The sequence below is a fragment of the Drosophila ficusphila genome, unplaced genomic scaffold, assembly GCF_018152265.1.
Source record: "Drosophila ficusphila isolate 14025-0441.05 unplaced genomic scaffold, ASM1815226v1 contig_636, whole genome shotgun sequence".
Lineage (NCBI taxonomy): Eukaryota > Metazoa > Arthropoda > Insecta > Diptera > Drosophilidae > Drosophila > Drosophila ficusphila.
In genome coordinates, this window is record NW_025064569.1 from 1024908 (window position 1) to 1040473 (window position 15566).

General features: G+C 37.6%; 1 protein-coding gene across 3 annotated transcripts in view; it reads right to left on the bottom strand.

Annotated features, from left to right (window-relative positions):
• The window catches only part of LOC108093448 (cyclin-dependent kinase-like 1), a 50396-nt gene that overhangs the window by 23047 nt on the left and 11783 nt on the right, over positions 1 to 15566 (bottom strand). For all 3 annotated transcript variants that reach the window (XM_017193515.2, XM_017193514.2, XM_017193516.2), the window contains exon 2: positions 14393 to 14439. The gene's annotated coding sequence lies outside the window, so the exon portion shown is untranslated. The remainder of the gene's footprint in view (positions 1 to 14392; positions 14440 to 15566) is intronic.

A 15566-nucleotide genomic window follows, 5' to 3' on the forward strand; every position in this document is an offset into this window, starting at 1 on the left:
TTATCCAACTTTTATGCATTTCACTGGCAGCCTACTTTGGTCACGCCCCCATGTTGTGTTTGCAACAACATAGTTCCATACCAGGTCTGTGGAAAACTTTCCCTGTGGCGTTCGTCTTCGTCGCCGCCGCTTTTCCGTCTGTCTTGGCTGCACTTTGTGGGCAGACAGGGCGGATGAATAATTAAATCTTCACGCAGACGGAGCGCAGAAGTTTCAAGAGAGTCCACATATCCTTGAGCTGCACTTTGTTTACGAGCGAAAATATCCTCAACTTTGTACTTTTTGTCTTAATGCCTTTTTTCACCCCAGGGCTTTCTTTGCAGCTTAATATACTTTTCCCATTATTTCATCACTTGCATTTCTCATTAGTTCTCATCATCTGACGGACGTTTTTTTAATGAGTCAGCTTATATGTTTGGAAAAATGACTACCCTGCTAAAATCCATAAAAACAAATTGGATGTCATTGAAAAGGTTATAGGATATTCTTACAATATATTTGAAAATATATAAGACTTAACGAAGGATTACTGAATTTTAACAAAGCTATCTATCTATCTGCCAAACCTTTGAAAAGTATGAAAGTTCACCACCTATTTGTTTAACTAATAACGAAGTTTTTAAATCAGACACTTTTGTTTAATATTCAAGCTTAATACTTAAAGAGTAAGTGTAATAATATGTTGTTTGCCCTGAACGATACCGGCGGCAGAATTGCGAGCAAACATGATTTCTCGTATTGAATCCACAACAAAGACATTTAAATTGCAGCTGACAACTAATTGTTTGCGTACTTTTGTCCTGTTTCGGAATTGTCCTCTTTGTATGCGAAGCAAGTAGCTCCGAAAATTTACACAACAAAATATACTTAAGAGATAAACGATTTTAGAATGCGGGGGCATAATGCAAATAAAGCAGAAAGTACCCCTAACAAGATTTTCCGGACAAAGCAGAAGAGGAAATGTGAAAAAGTGGAAAAGCTGTCTACGTGTTCGGCGTCAAAAGGGCCGCCCGCGTGTGGAAAGGCAAAAGGAGGAAAAATATTAAGTCCAAATGCGTCGCCTTTCGTTAATATTAACTTTTCTGCTCAGTTTCTCGCCTTTTCTGCTGCAAACTTTCCTTCCAAACTTGGGCGCCCCCAAAACAACAAAGGTGGAGATAACAAAAAGGGCAGGCGAAATAAAAATGTCTGTTTACTTTGCCAGTCATGCATAAAATAATAAATTATTAGTTATAAACTGTAACGAACCAGCTCGAATTATTATGTAGCGGCGAATTTTGATACAAGCTTAGCTTTTGTGTGGCCACTCCAACTTTAAACACGATTTAAAACTGAAAGTGCTCAACGCAAAATGGAAAAATAATTTGACCTGATTAGCTCTGTGCATTTCGGTTGGAAACGCATGGTATTTGGGTCAGGTTGAATATTTAATTTGGTTTCTGTTGCTTTTGATGTGTGCTGAAAAGTCGTCAACAGAAATTTCTTTCTGTCTTAATCACAGCCGGCCATCACACTAAATTATTTCCTGTCCATTTGCCAATTAACTCGTTCTGCGAGTCCAGAGAACGCTCCTCCATCCGCTGCAGTTGGTGCTTTATTGAGTAGTTAAGAGTTCCGGGAAACGGTTCTCAGAATGCCTCCTTGAGTATTCTCCGCTGCGCCACAAACGTGGCCACAAGGAAACCAGACCGCTTATCTCTAGAGCGTCTTCCGTTTGCCGCAGAGGAAAACCGAGAGTGAGGGAAAATGAAAAATGACGCCAAGTGAAACTAAAACCCTGCTCGACTAATGGTATTATAAAACGTAAAAAAGCCACCAGAAGCAAAGGGCACGGCCCACAATTTGATTAAGTGCCAGAAAGTAGAAATTGACTTTTGTATTTAATTTGGCTTTCTTTGTCTTAAATTAGGCCAGAATATTGGGGATGTTCTTGAATGTAAGGAGAGTTAGATCTCTAATGTTGCTTTCAAACTTTTAATTCCCTACGAAGTCGTCAAAGGTTTGCAGTCAACATCGAAGAAGCTATATGCACTTCTAATATTCTTAAGGGTACAAGGTATTTCTTTCTAACCTTTACCTTTCTAAGAAATAAATTCTAAAGAATTTGCGTAGATTTTCGATTTACTTTAATATTTATATTAAAAGAGTTATGAATTTTAATATATTATTATTATTATTCTATTTAACTATTTTGATTAATTATGACGATTGTATTGTCAATACAATTCAGTAACCATATTTTCCCCTTATTTTATGCTGTTTTTTCCCGAACTTATAATGATTATTTTACCTTAAAAACCGAAACAAAACATTAACCTATATAACGACCGTTCATGTATCTTTTCCAATGTTGTAAGGGAATTTTTTAGTTCAGATTCGCCTTGCAGTCAACATCGATTTGAATTAAACTATGTGTCGCTCACTTTTAACTCACCATTAGTGCTTGCCCGACCCGAAGGAATTTAATGAAATTCTTTTTCGCACACTCTTTGGTTGCATGCCGCTTTGTCATCATCCTGGCCATAAATCAAGCGCTCACAAGCTTGCCATTAGCCAAACTGCCGCTCGAACGCCTAAATAGCTGGCGCAATTTATTTCTACTGCGTTGTGCGAAGGCTGAAATATTAGTATCTCGGTGCTTTTAAATTGGCCAGCCTCGGAATTCTTCGGCTGCTGCATCCACTTTTTTCTGTAAAATCTTTGGAGGATGTCAGCAGAAATTCCGGGGAGGCGTCGAAAAACATTTGATACTAGCAGCCCTCCGACAAAGGAACTTTAGCATAAGATATTAGGCATTTTCGCCGTTCCTTTCCCCCACCCATTTTGGCCATTTATGATTAACACTAGGCAAACATGCAAAGCTCCTTGTAACGGTGGTTTTTCATTAGGACACCCCCTCCCCCTTCCTCACGGCACAGAACTATCACGCCGGCAGAGGAAGTCCTGTCGGGGGTCTTTTGCAGGCTTTCCCGGTCTGCCTGTCTAACGAACATTTGTCATTTCTGCCACTGACAAGCCGAACCATGCACATTGGCAAATAGTTGGCCTACTTCCCTCTTTGCCGCGAAGCCGTCCTCCTCCTGAAGCCTCGTTATGGTCGCTGATGGAGGTGTGAAATTATAAATTGTAGCGAATTTATGGGCCTATATTCCAGTATCACCTTTAGCGCAGGTGGTATTGCTCAGCTTTCGTTGTTCGCCCTTAAAACCAGACTCACTTCTTGGCGGGGGATTATGGAAACTCAGCTTTATGTTTTAAATACGAAAGTCGAAAGTCATTTAATATATAGTAAAAACTATGACAATATTTAATTCAGACCAAGTACTTATAATTTTCGATGAAAAAAGCAGATTGATATCTTACAGAATGGTGACATTTTTTTAAAAGTTCTAACATAGAAAGACATCTCACCTAAATGATACTATAATACCAATAATACCACTCTTATCAACGCCGATACCAAATATTTACAATAACAGCTGAACATAGTATTATTAACTATGACGTTTTCGAATATAGAACCAAACATAAGTCTGAGCTTACCCTTGTGCATACTCAACATACCATACTAAATCCCGTAAGCTCAAATGAACAGTTAAAATTTATCTACATATGTTTTTAAAATTTTTAAATTTAATCATGATATTCGTTGTTTTTTTAAGTATTTTGTTTGATATCTGCAGCTAATTGGGAAACAAATTTTTAAAATAAACATTTAAAAGGGTTTTAAGATGTGTTCGATTTTACACCCACTCTACTTTGGTACTTCTAAGCTTTCTTGTAAATCAGTTATTAAACCGAGCAACCTTATGTTACTTCGGGATCGTGTGCCTTCGCTTATCTCCTAATACAACGTTACCCATCGGCTTCAACTAAATCCGGTATCTGATTTTCATGTGTATATGCATATTCATTTAAACATACAATCCGAATCTTGCTCTCACTTGCAACCTACAATAAAAATGTTGTATACCGCCTCTTAGCGCGTGATTTACCACCCACGTTCCACCAAAACACCCACCGAAACCCCCTCGGACATTTCACCAATAAGCAACTGTGTTTGACCACATTTGCTGGAATCCAGCGTATTTCAGCAAAGCTGGAATCAACTCGACCAACAGACCGCAGAATTTTATTCTATAATAATAAACAAAACTTCGCATCCGGGTAAAACGCTGATCCATCGGTTTCGCAAGCATGTATGTACTAGACAGAAGACATTAGAAAGAAGCCCTTTATATGGGCACTTTTTTGATTTGATACTAAAGATTGAACAACCCAGAGTTTAAGTCAATTCTATTCGTCAATTACTTTGTGATTCAGAATTATTATTATTATTATTATCTAGAGAGATGAACCTTAATACGGAACAAATTTATCTGCAGAAAGCAAATTAAGCAAATTAATTAATTAAGATCTAATTATATATAGCCTGCATGCGCTTTTCAGAATAGTTTATTATGACTATAATACACTGTTTTCTATAGTATCAAAAAATCAGTTAAAACTAACATTCTTAGCACATAACAAGGTCTTAAAATTTTTCCCTTGTCATTTTTGAATCGTTTTTCAATTTTATTCGTTCTTTTACATCGCGAATCTTGGCGTACGAGCACTGCTGCGCCCCACGGTCGGTTCGGCGGGTACACTAATAACAGTCTAAAGAAAAAAAATTGTATATCCCAGTACAGAAACTTGTTTTGGAAACGACAACATTAATGCTATTCTCTTTGTTATTAGAGAGAGCTCCACAGAAATCTTCACAAAACGAATCCTTAAGTTTAAATCGAAGAATAATACAGAACCAAATAGCTGGACGGCGCTAAGAAAACCCCTACTAGCAGAGATAGCTTATTAGTTGGTTTATAAGATATAAAGATGAACCTTTTAGAGATGGGATATGTATAAATTAAGAAGTACCCTCATCTCTTTAATTTTTGGTATGGTGAAATTATGCACTAGTTGCTTGGTTACCATTTCCTGTCATGCGCGGTCGGTTTGCAAACCATGCTCAAGCTAATCAGTTTAATTTTTATGTTTATTATATTCCAATAAGAAGCACAAGCAAAAACCATATTTGATAATCGGGCAGTAAATTTTCTTACGGCAGACTTACAGAAGAAAAAATAACACTTTTGAAATACCGACAATAATCACCCAATAACCGTCCTTGTTGTTATGAAATCTAACAATATTTATCGTTTTCAGCTATATCACTTGCACAAATTTTAAACTTCCGTGTTCTTAGTTAGAATATAGAGTGTATCAGCTTAAGAATGAATAACTTATTTAATTCGTTATACGTTTAAGCAGATGATGCCCAAACTCGTTTTGCATTAAATTCTTTCATCATCTAGTGCGAACGTACCTTACCCGCCTCGCTTGGGACTGGCACACTTTTTCTAGACATGTTTTATTATTACCGAGGCCCACTAACTCAATGGTGCTTTACACGCTGGCTCAGTCTCACTTAAATCCTAAGGCATGGTTCGCATACCTTGCACAGTGCCGGATTAGCCATATAGCAGGAGTAGCAAATGCTACGGGCCCCGCGCATTGGGGGGGCCCCGCGCGGCCGCGCTCCAACTCCTACCTATCTGATCGTAAAAAAAAAAATTTAGATAGGAGCCTAAAAATAATTTGCATGACTTAAGTATGGTCAGTGCTTACGAAGATGATTTGGAGAACAGCCTAGGTGGCGAATTAGTGCAGTTCGCAGAGCTGCTGAAAACAGATGTGGCTACTGTTATTGACAGCACGAAACAGGAGCCTCTGGAACAGCAATTTTATAAACTTTTATTAAATAATTCTTTAGAATCGTGTTTCCCAAACTTAGAAATTGCCTTGCGCATTTACTTGTCTCTCATGATCACTATCTGCAGTGGCGAACGTTCTTTTTCAACATTAAAACGTATTAAAAATGAATTAAGGAACACGATGGGCCAAGAACGTCTTAATCATCTCACTTTGTTGAATATAGAGCATGATTTGCTTAAAGAAGTCGATATTGAAAGTGTTATCTCTAAATTTGCCCATATTAAATCCAGAAAAGTTTATTTGTAACAATTTTGTTTTATTTAATACCCTAAACTTGAGAACCTAAAGCAAAGCAAGGGCCCCTTGACAGAATTTGCTACAGGCCCCGCGCTAGCTTAATCCGGCACTGACCTTGCAGACAATAATTTTAAATTCACAGAAGAGGACATTGCAAAGTTTGAAATAATGAAGTCCAACAAGGGTGAAGAACTTCGTGCCGGAACAATCCGAGACTATATTTTGAAGTACAATATCCGAGCAGGATAAGATTTGCCTGTCATCTAATAAATACATATATTCGATTACATGAAAAAAAGACCAACTTTATTTAATTTAATTAAATGGCGAGCGTGACAGTAATCGGAAACGTAGACCGGGTAGGTAGTTTCAAAAGTGTGGGAAACATGGGAAAGCCCTCTGCAATTACGCGGGAATTTGAGAATTGGAAGAAAACCTTATGAGTGTGGGAGGGAATTTTCCCCCTGCAACAATCGTCTCCCATCGAGCAAAGGAATGCACCGAGTCACAAGGAGCTCTTGACACGGTGGACCCCGCCTCCTTACAATAGCAAAAAAATAATCAACATGAGGAAAAGTAGTGGACAAATAATTCTTCTTCAACATTGGAAATAAATTAAGGACTACGCAATTATAGCCACAACCCCTGAAGAGAAGGAAGCGCCCGAGAGGAACATAGCGGTGACCGAGAAGAAACTTGGCAAATGCAACAAAGGCTTAATTTATGCCAATGCCTGAGATGCCAATAATTTTAAATATATCCTGCCTCAAGAAAATGTGCGAAGCGCTGCTTGTAAAGTACTAACTCCTGTTAGGCTTTATATAGAGCAAACTATCAGTTGCATGTAAGCTAAAATATTTTTGTTTTAATTTAACGTTAATTTTTTAACGTCACGCTCACAAACGGAACGGTTTTGGTTTGAAATAGTCGTCCCAGCCTCAATCACTTAATCAATGACGAAATTAAATAAAATATCCGATCACAGTATCCGCTAAAAATATCTGGATTCTGGACTTGATAATTGGATTGCCTCTCAGGAAAACCCGTAAATACTGTTCTTCTTGTCCCAGACAACTGAACCGATGGAGACGCGTGTCTATAACGTGTTCAAATAGAGAAGCGTAAAACATTTATGAAGGACGGAACATCCCCTTGAAATTATGTATTATTGAAGTGTAAAAAAATATTCTCCTAATAAAAATTGAGTTTTCCGAACACCTCATCTTAGTGGATTCCATTCTGTATTTGGCAAACAACCCAAAAGTTGTGTTCGAGAACTTCGTGAGTTTCACCTTGCTTAAGCAGGTGCAGTTCGACTTAACAGTTACTACTGCGCTGCACAAGATGGTCATTCTCTTCGATCGCTCCTTCCAACCTTACAGTACCTTCCTGGTCCATGCCTGGTAGGCACGACACTCAATCCAGTGGCGGAAAAATCACCTTTCACTAGGAGAAAGCCAATGACATTGTCCTATTCTTCCTGCTTCCTTCTTGTTCTTGTTTTAAACGTCACGCAGTCTCTGCTTGGAGTAGAGAGTACTTATGGAAGAGAAATGTAAATCAAACTACCATAACTCCGCTTATTAATTCGACCTCTACGAGCAGTTCATCATCGCGTTTATATCTTTATCTGAGTACCGCGTATCACTGTGCGATACTCAACAACGTCTGGTCAACCGACCACCTTAACTCCGCTTTATTAAGACTTCTAACATTCCTCCGAGCGCTAGAGTGAACTATCTGATTCCGTCAATCCATGTTAGACGTAAAACAATGGAAAAGAGCCATGAAGAAAAACAAAATGGTCCCGGTCTACAAACTGCATAGAACATCATACCGCAATCTACAGAAGCTGCCAAGCCTATATAGCTAATGAGTCGGATTCAACGTGCAATATCTACCCACTCCTGAAATACACAAAATGTATAGGTTAGACTATTCAATGGCGGTTCCACAACCGAAGTTCTTTTAAGGGAGCTCAATAAACGACACTTTCCTCCAAAGTTTGCATAAAATTATTGACAAGCTACGTCGCTAAAATAGTTATATAACCTGACGGGTTAATGGGCGCCTACAATTCTGTGGGAGGATATCTCCATAGCAAGAGGAGACTACTATCCAAGGCATACACACTGGCGATCGTGTTTACTGACTTCCAAAATAAGGCAACTCTTGTATCGAAATGTTTTTGTATTTTTGCTATAACAATGTGAAAAGGCTAGTGCAGTCCTTCTTCTGTGTTCGTCCCACAAACTTTTAAAATTTCATCGTTCTTCTACTTGTCAGCACGATGGACTGCTCTCTGTGTCGCAGGTCGGTCCTTCGGCGTCTTGGGAGTGGCCCGTTTATTTCGAGTGAACGGGGAGTTGGGCTTCAGGGCCTAGGGAAGCGTCACCGTTCCCAGACTAGGGTGAACAGGTGCTGTGCCCTCAAGGAGTACGCCTCTCGCAGCCGCAGCCTCCTGTCCCTTGCTCTGTCCCGGCCGGTCCACCCGGTTACCTGCCAAAGTCTCGCCGACGGTCCAAGCGTGCGCCGGAAGCCCGTCAGCTGAGTTCTGAGGCAAGTGCCAGGTTCAGACGAACGTTCCACCCTGGCCTCTCTGGCGCAGTCCTTGCTCTTTGACGCTGCAGAGTTCTCAACGCAATCCGCCTTTCGAAACCTGACCAGCTCCCTCTAAGTTCAGGGTGTCCTGGCAAAGGACACGACGCCGCAAAGAAAGAGTCGTCCAAACGTGGTATGACCTTGCCAGCTACTTGTGTCTCAATTCTTGCTAGGTTCAAGTCGATCTTTCTTCTCGTGGACGTGCCAAGATTTGGTTAACTGCTTTGACTGGTTTTAGGTTGCTACTAAGCAACAAACTGGACTATCTTGCATACTGGCTAGCTGAACCCTGAAAATTTCCGATATTATAATAAATGCTCAATCGCTTTGGGTTGCATCATAAAATCACTTGTTATTAACCTCCAAAGGCGTTCAAAACACGAAACTAACTTGCCAAACTACAAAAAGTAGATAGGTTCGCACATTGATCCAACCCCACAGCTCAAAACATAGAAGGACACCAACCGCTGTGCTAATGCCCTGAATCCCGTACTCGTGGCAGCAAACACATTGAATTCAGGAAACTGGATGTATAATACTCAAATTTAAGTCCCAAGTGGTCTATGACTCCTGGAAGGTTTGCCAAAACGATCTGTACCACCCTTGTAAAGGTAATTCAAAATAAAGTTAGAATTTATGAAAGAGAATATAACCTTTATGGCCAAATAGTTCAGTCTTAATAACCAAGCTCATTTCAATAGATTCTGAGTCAAAGTTTACCCCACTTCTACTATCGTCCTGGTTTAACCATCTTCCTAAAGCAGTTTTCTACCTTTCAGTCTACCATTAGGAAATGTCGGTTCCACGTGCATTTCGTCGTTTCTTTACATTTTCGAACAGAAAACACGAGCATGAGGTCACCACTTATCGTAGCGATGATGGAAAAGTTCGGAATGCTGAGACTCAATTTTCTATTGTGACCCAAATTTATGATAACGCCAAGACTCATGATGTTTTTACTTTCGTGATTAGTAACAATGCCTCTATTAAAGCGTGCCCTTGGACCATTCTAAGAAACCCTTATTTACTGAAGGGATAGATCATGCTCAATTGTCTCCTGGAGATGTTAGCCAATCCTTGGCGTCGGGAAGAGTATGAATCTGCTGCAACTGTATTATCAAGAGTGCAGCACGAAATCTCACAATTACCGATGATTATGCGCTTATGACCCTCGATTCCTTTCCGACTAGTCAGCGCGCTAGTTTCAGTTCCTCAAGTGCTAATCAGCAACCAAGTGCTAAACAGTTATTAGATTCTGTTATGAGGATGGCTATGAGATGGCCAAGATAGCTGTTTTAGCCGTTTCGACAGTGCTTGAGAAGAATGCTAGAATTTAGGAATTGATTTCTAAGATGCCACTCGATAGTCCCAATCTTCTCATTAGTGTTCAAACTTTATTACTGGAAGATGCTGTACAAGATTAAGTTTATTGTTGCCGTTAGTCAGTTGTTCTTTCCCGTTTCGGGATTTTGTTTTATAATCTAACGGAGGTTGACGAACTTAAACTTCCAAATACTACTCCCCTAATGACTGAGCAACTTCTACAACCAGTCTGTCTATTGGAAGGTATTGCTGCTGACACTTCGTTGAAAAGTATCATAAACTTTGACGATCTCTACCATGCATACGCTTACAGATTCAGTTTTTGATTTACGTAAACAATGATTAAGAGGATTCTTTATTAATATGACTATTAATGAGTTTGGAAGTGGATACTCGGTAAGGTGATCGTGCTAACCGAGATTTCGGCCAACGATCGATCAGTGGATCCCACTTCAACGGGAAAAAAAACAACAGCAAACATACGCCTTTGGCTATCGCAACAACCAGTTGCACATTTACATAATTAGATTTATAAACACTGTATTGTAGATTGCAAAGAACTTTTCGTGCTGAGCTGAGTAACAAACTTCAATACAATTGCAGAACCACATAACTTCGGTTAACAATTGCATTCAGCATACTTTTATGCAACTCGGCAAAAAGTCCTGGACAAAAAAATCTTGTGTTTATTTCATGAGTTTAAGATGACGATTTTTTTCTTTTTATACTTAAAACAAAATATTAAAAAAAAAATAATAAAAAATGTACCTTACCACTAATGCTTCAGGTGTTGAATTGGAGGTGTATTGCCAATAATCATTACTTTAAAAACATTGAGAACCTAGAAACTGCAAAAAAAATTTCAGCCTCTAATTTTGGCTAAAAAATAAAGTTTGCTTAAAGTTCACACATGCAAAAAACAACAGGTGAATAGGACTCTTATTTTAAAATCACATTGCTACTAAACGAAAAACATAAACTTAAATTGCTTTAGAATACCTTAGTCTGCCATTGACAGTGAGTGAGCTTGCCGTCTACTAATTGTAGAAATTATGAGCCACGTTTTACTAAAGGGAAAAAGGGGCTGAAAAGGACCCCCGCGTTGTTGCCAACGCTATGAAGTTTTCTTTGATGTGCACCATGGGGAATCCGCAAAGGTGCTGAAAACAGCAGCAACTGGAAAATCACGAAGTGCGCAGGGTTTATGCTTAAATAAAAAAATATTTTGGATTTAGTACAGAGTGAATATAAAGGTTAAATTGAAACTTAATTAGGCGCGCAGTTGATAAATGTCTGCAACCAAGCTAAGCTTCAAGTGTTCATTTTCACTTAGTTATTTCAAACACGTTAACTCATTTCATTTATTGGCATTATACAGACATTCGTCGGCCATTATTTGGTGAGTGGTGGCCACATAAATAGACGCTTAAATCGCGTATGCTATGAACCCAATTGCAAAACGCAAATATTTAACTAATTGAACTGATATATCGCATTTTAAAACAGCTGATTGAAGAGAAAATCATCTCTTCACTTCTTGATATTAGTTTTTCTTTTGTTGTTCAATTAAAATGTTTTCACCTGCAATTATATATTACTTTGCCAATCCCAAGGAATTGGACTTAAAGCTTTTCACCCCTGACAGCAGGGATGATAGGGTGGGCTTCGGGATATAAGTTGAGCTGGCATAATTGACCAAGGGCAGGAAGCCTTCTGTTTCACGTTCACCTGCCGGAGAACATGTTCCCAAGCGCACTCCAGACCCTGCTAATTAATTAATGTTCATTAGCAACTGTAATTTCTCAGTCTGTGTTACGGTTTGGATACTCGCACAAATCAAAATGCGTGCGGCTTGTTTGATTGCCGAGAACAGCGGGGAAAACTTTTCCCGTAGAGTTCTTTGAAAACTCATTACAAATCGGACCAGGGGCTCACAAGTAGCCGACTGAAATCAGACGCCGAGAATAATGGTTAATTACGTGTTTAATTATGCATGAGATCTCTCACTCCCTCTTGTCAGACTCAGTTTACTGAGCGGAAGTAAACGCTCAAACTCTCGTTAATAAATTATGCAAATTGTAGGCGCAAAAGTCCCTCTGACTCTGAAAATGGTATTTTATCCATGGAGGCCACTGAGGAAGTAGTATAATATCATGGCGAGGGGCAAGCAAAGTGTTTAAAGCCAAAACGGATGTAAACAAGTTAATGAGGGCAAATGTCATAATTTTATTTAATTAAATGGAAATTAACGTGGCTAATTAATGGGATAAAGCTCAGAACCAAAATATCTGCTTGGCCTTTTTCTGGAATTATTACACATTTTGATAAAATGGTATGTAATAATAAAAAGTTAGTTAGTGAAAAATATTTTATATATATAAAAACCAAAAGAAATATGGTATAGCCTTACTACGTTGGTAAATTTGCATTTGTACTAAAGAGATCCATTTGTCTTTTGGTGATTTTCGCAAACGTTTTACTTTCGTTTTGACCAATTTCCTACTTCACCCAATTTGCATTGCAGTTTTAAACTTTTTGAGATGCTCTTAGCCGCCTCCTGACCTTCACGGCTCCTCGTCAACTGACTTGCTAAAGTTTTCAAGGAACTTTCTTGCTAAAACTTTCAGCGATGCCGTTTACTCCAATCGATGCATGACCTCAATGACAGAATTAACTGAGGAACTGAGGAAATATAAGAGAATGAAGTGAATAAGTAGGTATATGAAAAACAAATCCAAATAATAATCAAAACTTCACTCGAGGCGAAGTTTCTGTTTAATTTTAATTAGAAAAGTTTTCAGCTTAAATTCAACTTGTAAAAGACATTTACTTGCGATTTTTGGTTCTGGGCTACACAAAAATTAAAATAAAACAAAAGTTTTGCTCGCTGAACTGAGACTTTGAGGGCGATGCTGGAACGAAAGTGAAAGGCAGTGGAAATCTTGAGCTGGACGATGCTTAAAATAGAAAGACTTTTGCAGAGATTGAAAAAATGGAAGCTTGAAAGTGGAGCGGAAGATAAATTCAAAAAATTAAAACAAAACTGAATAAAGTTTGAAAACGGTTTATCTCATTGACATTATTTATTATTAATGAACAAAGAGGAACAAGTTTAATATTCATTATAAATATTGGGAGGTTTAATACCTATAAATGTTACGGTGGGAAAAGGCAACCTATTTTAGGAGTCTGATAGCTACGTCGCCTTTATCCATTTAAAACAACAACATTAGGAGAACATATTTAAGAAGCACAGACAGTAATCATTACAATGACTACTAGAGTACTCTATAGAAAGATAACCCCAGCTCTAATTTCTACACTTAACGTTCGTTACTAAAGTTAGTCACCCATCGATCCACAACCAATTTCAGATCAGTAACGGTACCCACTCCCAATCCGCCAATATATGGCTTCCAGTCATAACATTAAGCACGTTAATGAGTCATTTAGCTAAAAATCCTAAAAATGTCTGAAAAGAAAGACTGCGTGTATAACCTGGTTCCTTTACTTTGATAAGTTACAACAAAAGAGCATAATATCTATGAGTCAACATCATCGCCAATTCAACTTCACGAAAATGTTAATTTAAATAAGAAAATCCAGGAGATGTCGGAGCAGAAACAACGTGATATTAAGGTAACTGACTTTAAGTCAACAGTATCATTGGTACCTTCACAAAGGTAACAATCAAGTGCAAAGAAAATGAGCAAATAATCATAACCTAATGGGGCTGACACTATCATTAAAAAAAATTAATTCATAATGGTTCCGTAAATAGTACGGTCAGCATGTGTACGACACAGTATACGTAGATATATTTCACTCGGGTCAATATAATTAAACCTCTAAGCCATCAGCATTGGGATCCCGATAACGCCAAATGGGACTTTCACTACGAAAAAGATTGGAGAATTCATACGTAGTGTTTGGAGACTGATGTCTGGAGCAACCAAATTTATTATCATTGGCCGGACGCATACGTGTTGTCATATTACTCGCAGGGTAATTTATTTGCGCGGAAAGATACAGGATCCAAAACCAACTCAAAGGAACAAAGGAGATACAGCCGTAAATACCCATAGATAATAATTTCAGTATAGCTTTTTGTAACTAATTTTATGAAAGAGTAAAGAGAGAATGAATTCACCGAGATTAGAATGAAATAAAATCACCTCAGTTTTTCAAGAGGAAGTAAAACAGAAGCGAAGTACCATAACTCATTTTGAATTTCTTTGTTATGGAGTCTACAAGTCTTTTAATATGAAAAATCATTAAATTAGATTTTCATTTAAACTAACTATTTTCTTAACAATATAATGAATACATAATGAATCAACTTTTGCATTTATTTCATAGAGACATGTTGCTGAAATAAAAGTGGTTGCAAATAAAGAAAAGAAAAAAGACTTACAGTCGGTCCAATTCCTGGGAAAATCTCCAGAATTTTGCGTTTCGTTCCTTTAAAAAAAAAAGAAAAAATATATGAATATATATTTTGATAAAAAAATGCATGTCCTCGTTCTGCTAAAACTTTTTGACATATAACACTGTGCGACAAAAAAATGTTTAAGTTGATTTTTTCTTATTTTTCACTTCTACTAATCAAAATAAGAATACAAGTTTGTGGATTTGTTAATATCAATAGCCAATCAGCTTCTACGCACACTCAAATGTCCCAAAAACGCGTGTTTTTGCATATTTCACAGCCTTATACTCACATATTGGGAAAATATTTTTTCACCGTTATAAGCGTTAATGCAAGTTCAATATCTATTAATTAAAATGTATTAAGCAAATATACCGTTAGGATTTTATAACAATGCTTTAAAAATTTTTCCTCCCAGCTCTATACTCTGGGCGACTACGTATGGAACTTGTTACGCGAGGATACCTCTGAAATAGCCAAAAAAATCAGAAAAAAATTCCACTTTAAAAAAAAAATAATAGTTTATTGGAAGTAAAAAAAAATAATATTTTGTGTTAAATATTTTCATAATAATAATTTCATAAAATTTATCATAAAAAAAGAAATCCTAGGTGGCATAAATATTTTTGTGCATAACTTATGCACCTTAACCGAAAACAATCAAAAAACTAACTTAAACAAAGATTTTGTTAAATTTTGTCGCACAGTGTAATAGATATACATAACTTTTATTTGGTACCATTTAATTTGTATGAAATAATGTCATAGTCATTAGAAAATCCGATTGTTTCGGTACTAGAAGGTTAAAAAATAGGATGACTTTAAATGAAATTTTATTTTATCTCTCCTTGCTCCTTGAAGAAATACAAAAAGTATATCTCCCACCCAACAGTCATAACCACGAACATCTTTCACATCTTGATTCTTAAATTATTTAGATAACAGGTGGCATGGTGTTTCTATTTACACAATTATCAATTTCAGGGAGTGGTATAAATATAGAGTGGGCTTCGCGGACTCCAATCAACAACACATTCAACACAAAAGCCTTGCCTCTGCCAGCAGCGGCATACAAAAAACGAACTTTGTAAATTTTTCAAATATCATTTTTGCGAATTAGCGACCTTGCATTAATTTATTTCATCCTTTCGTTATTTCT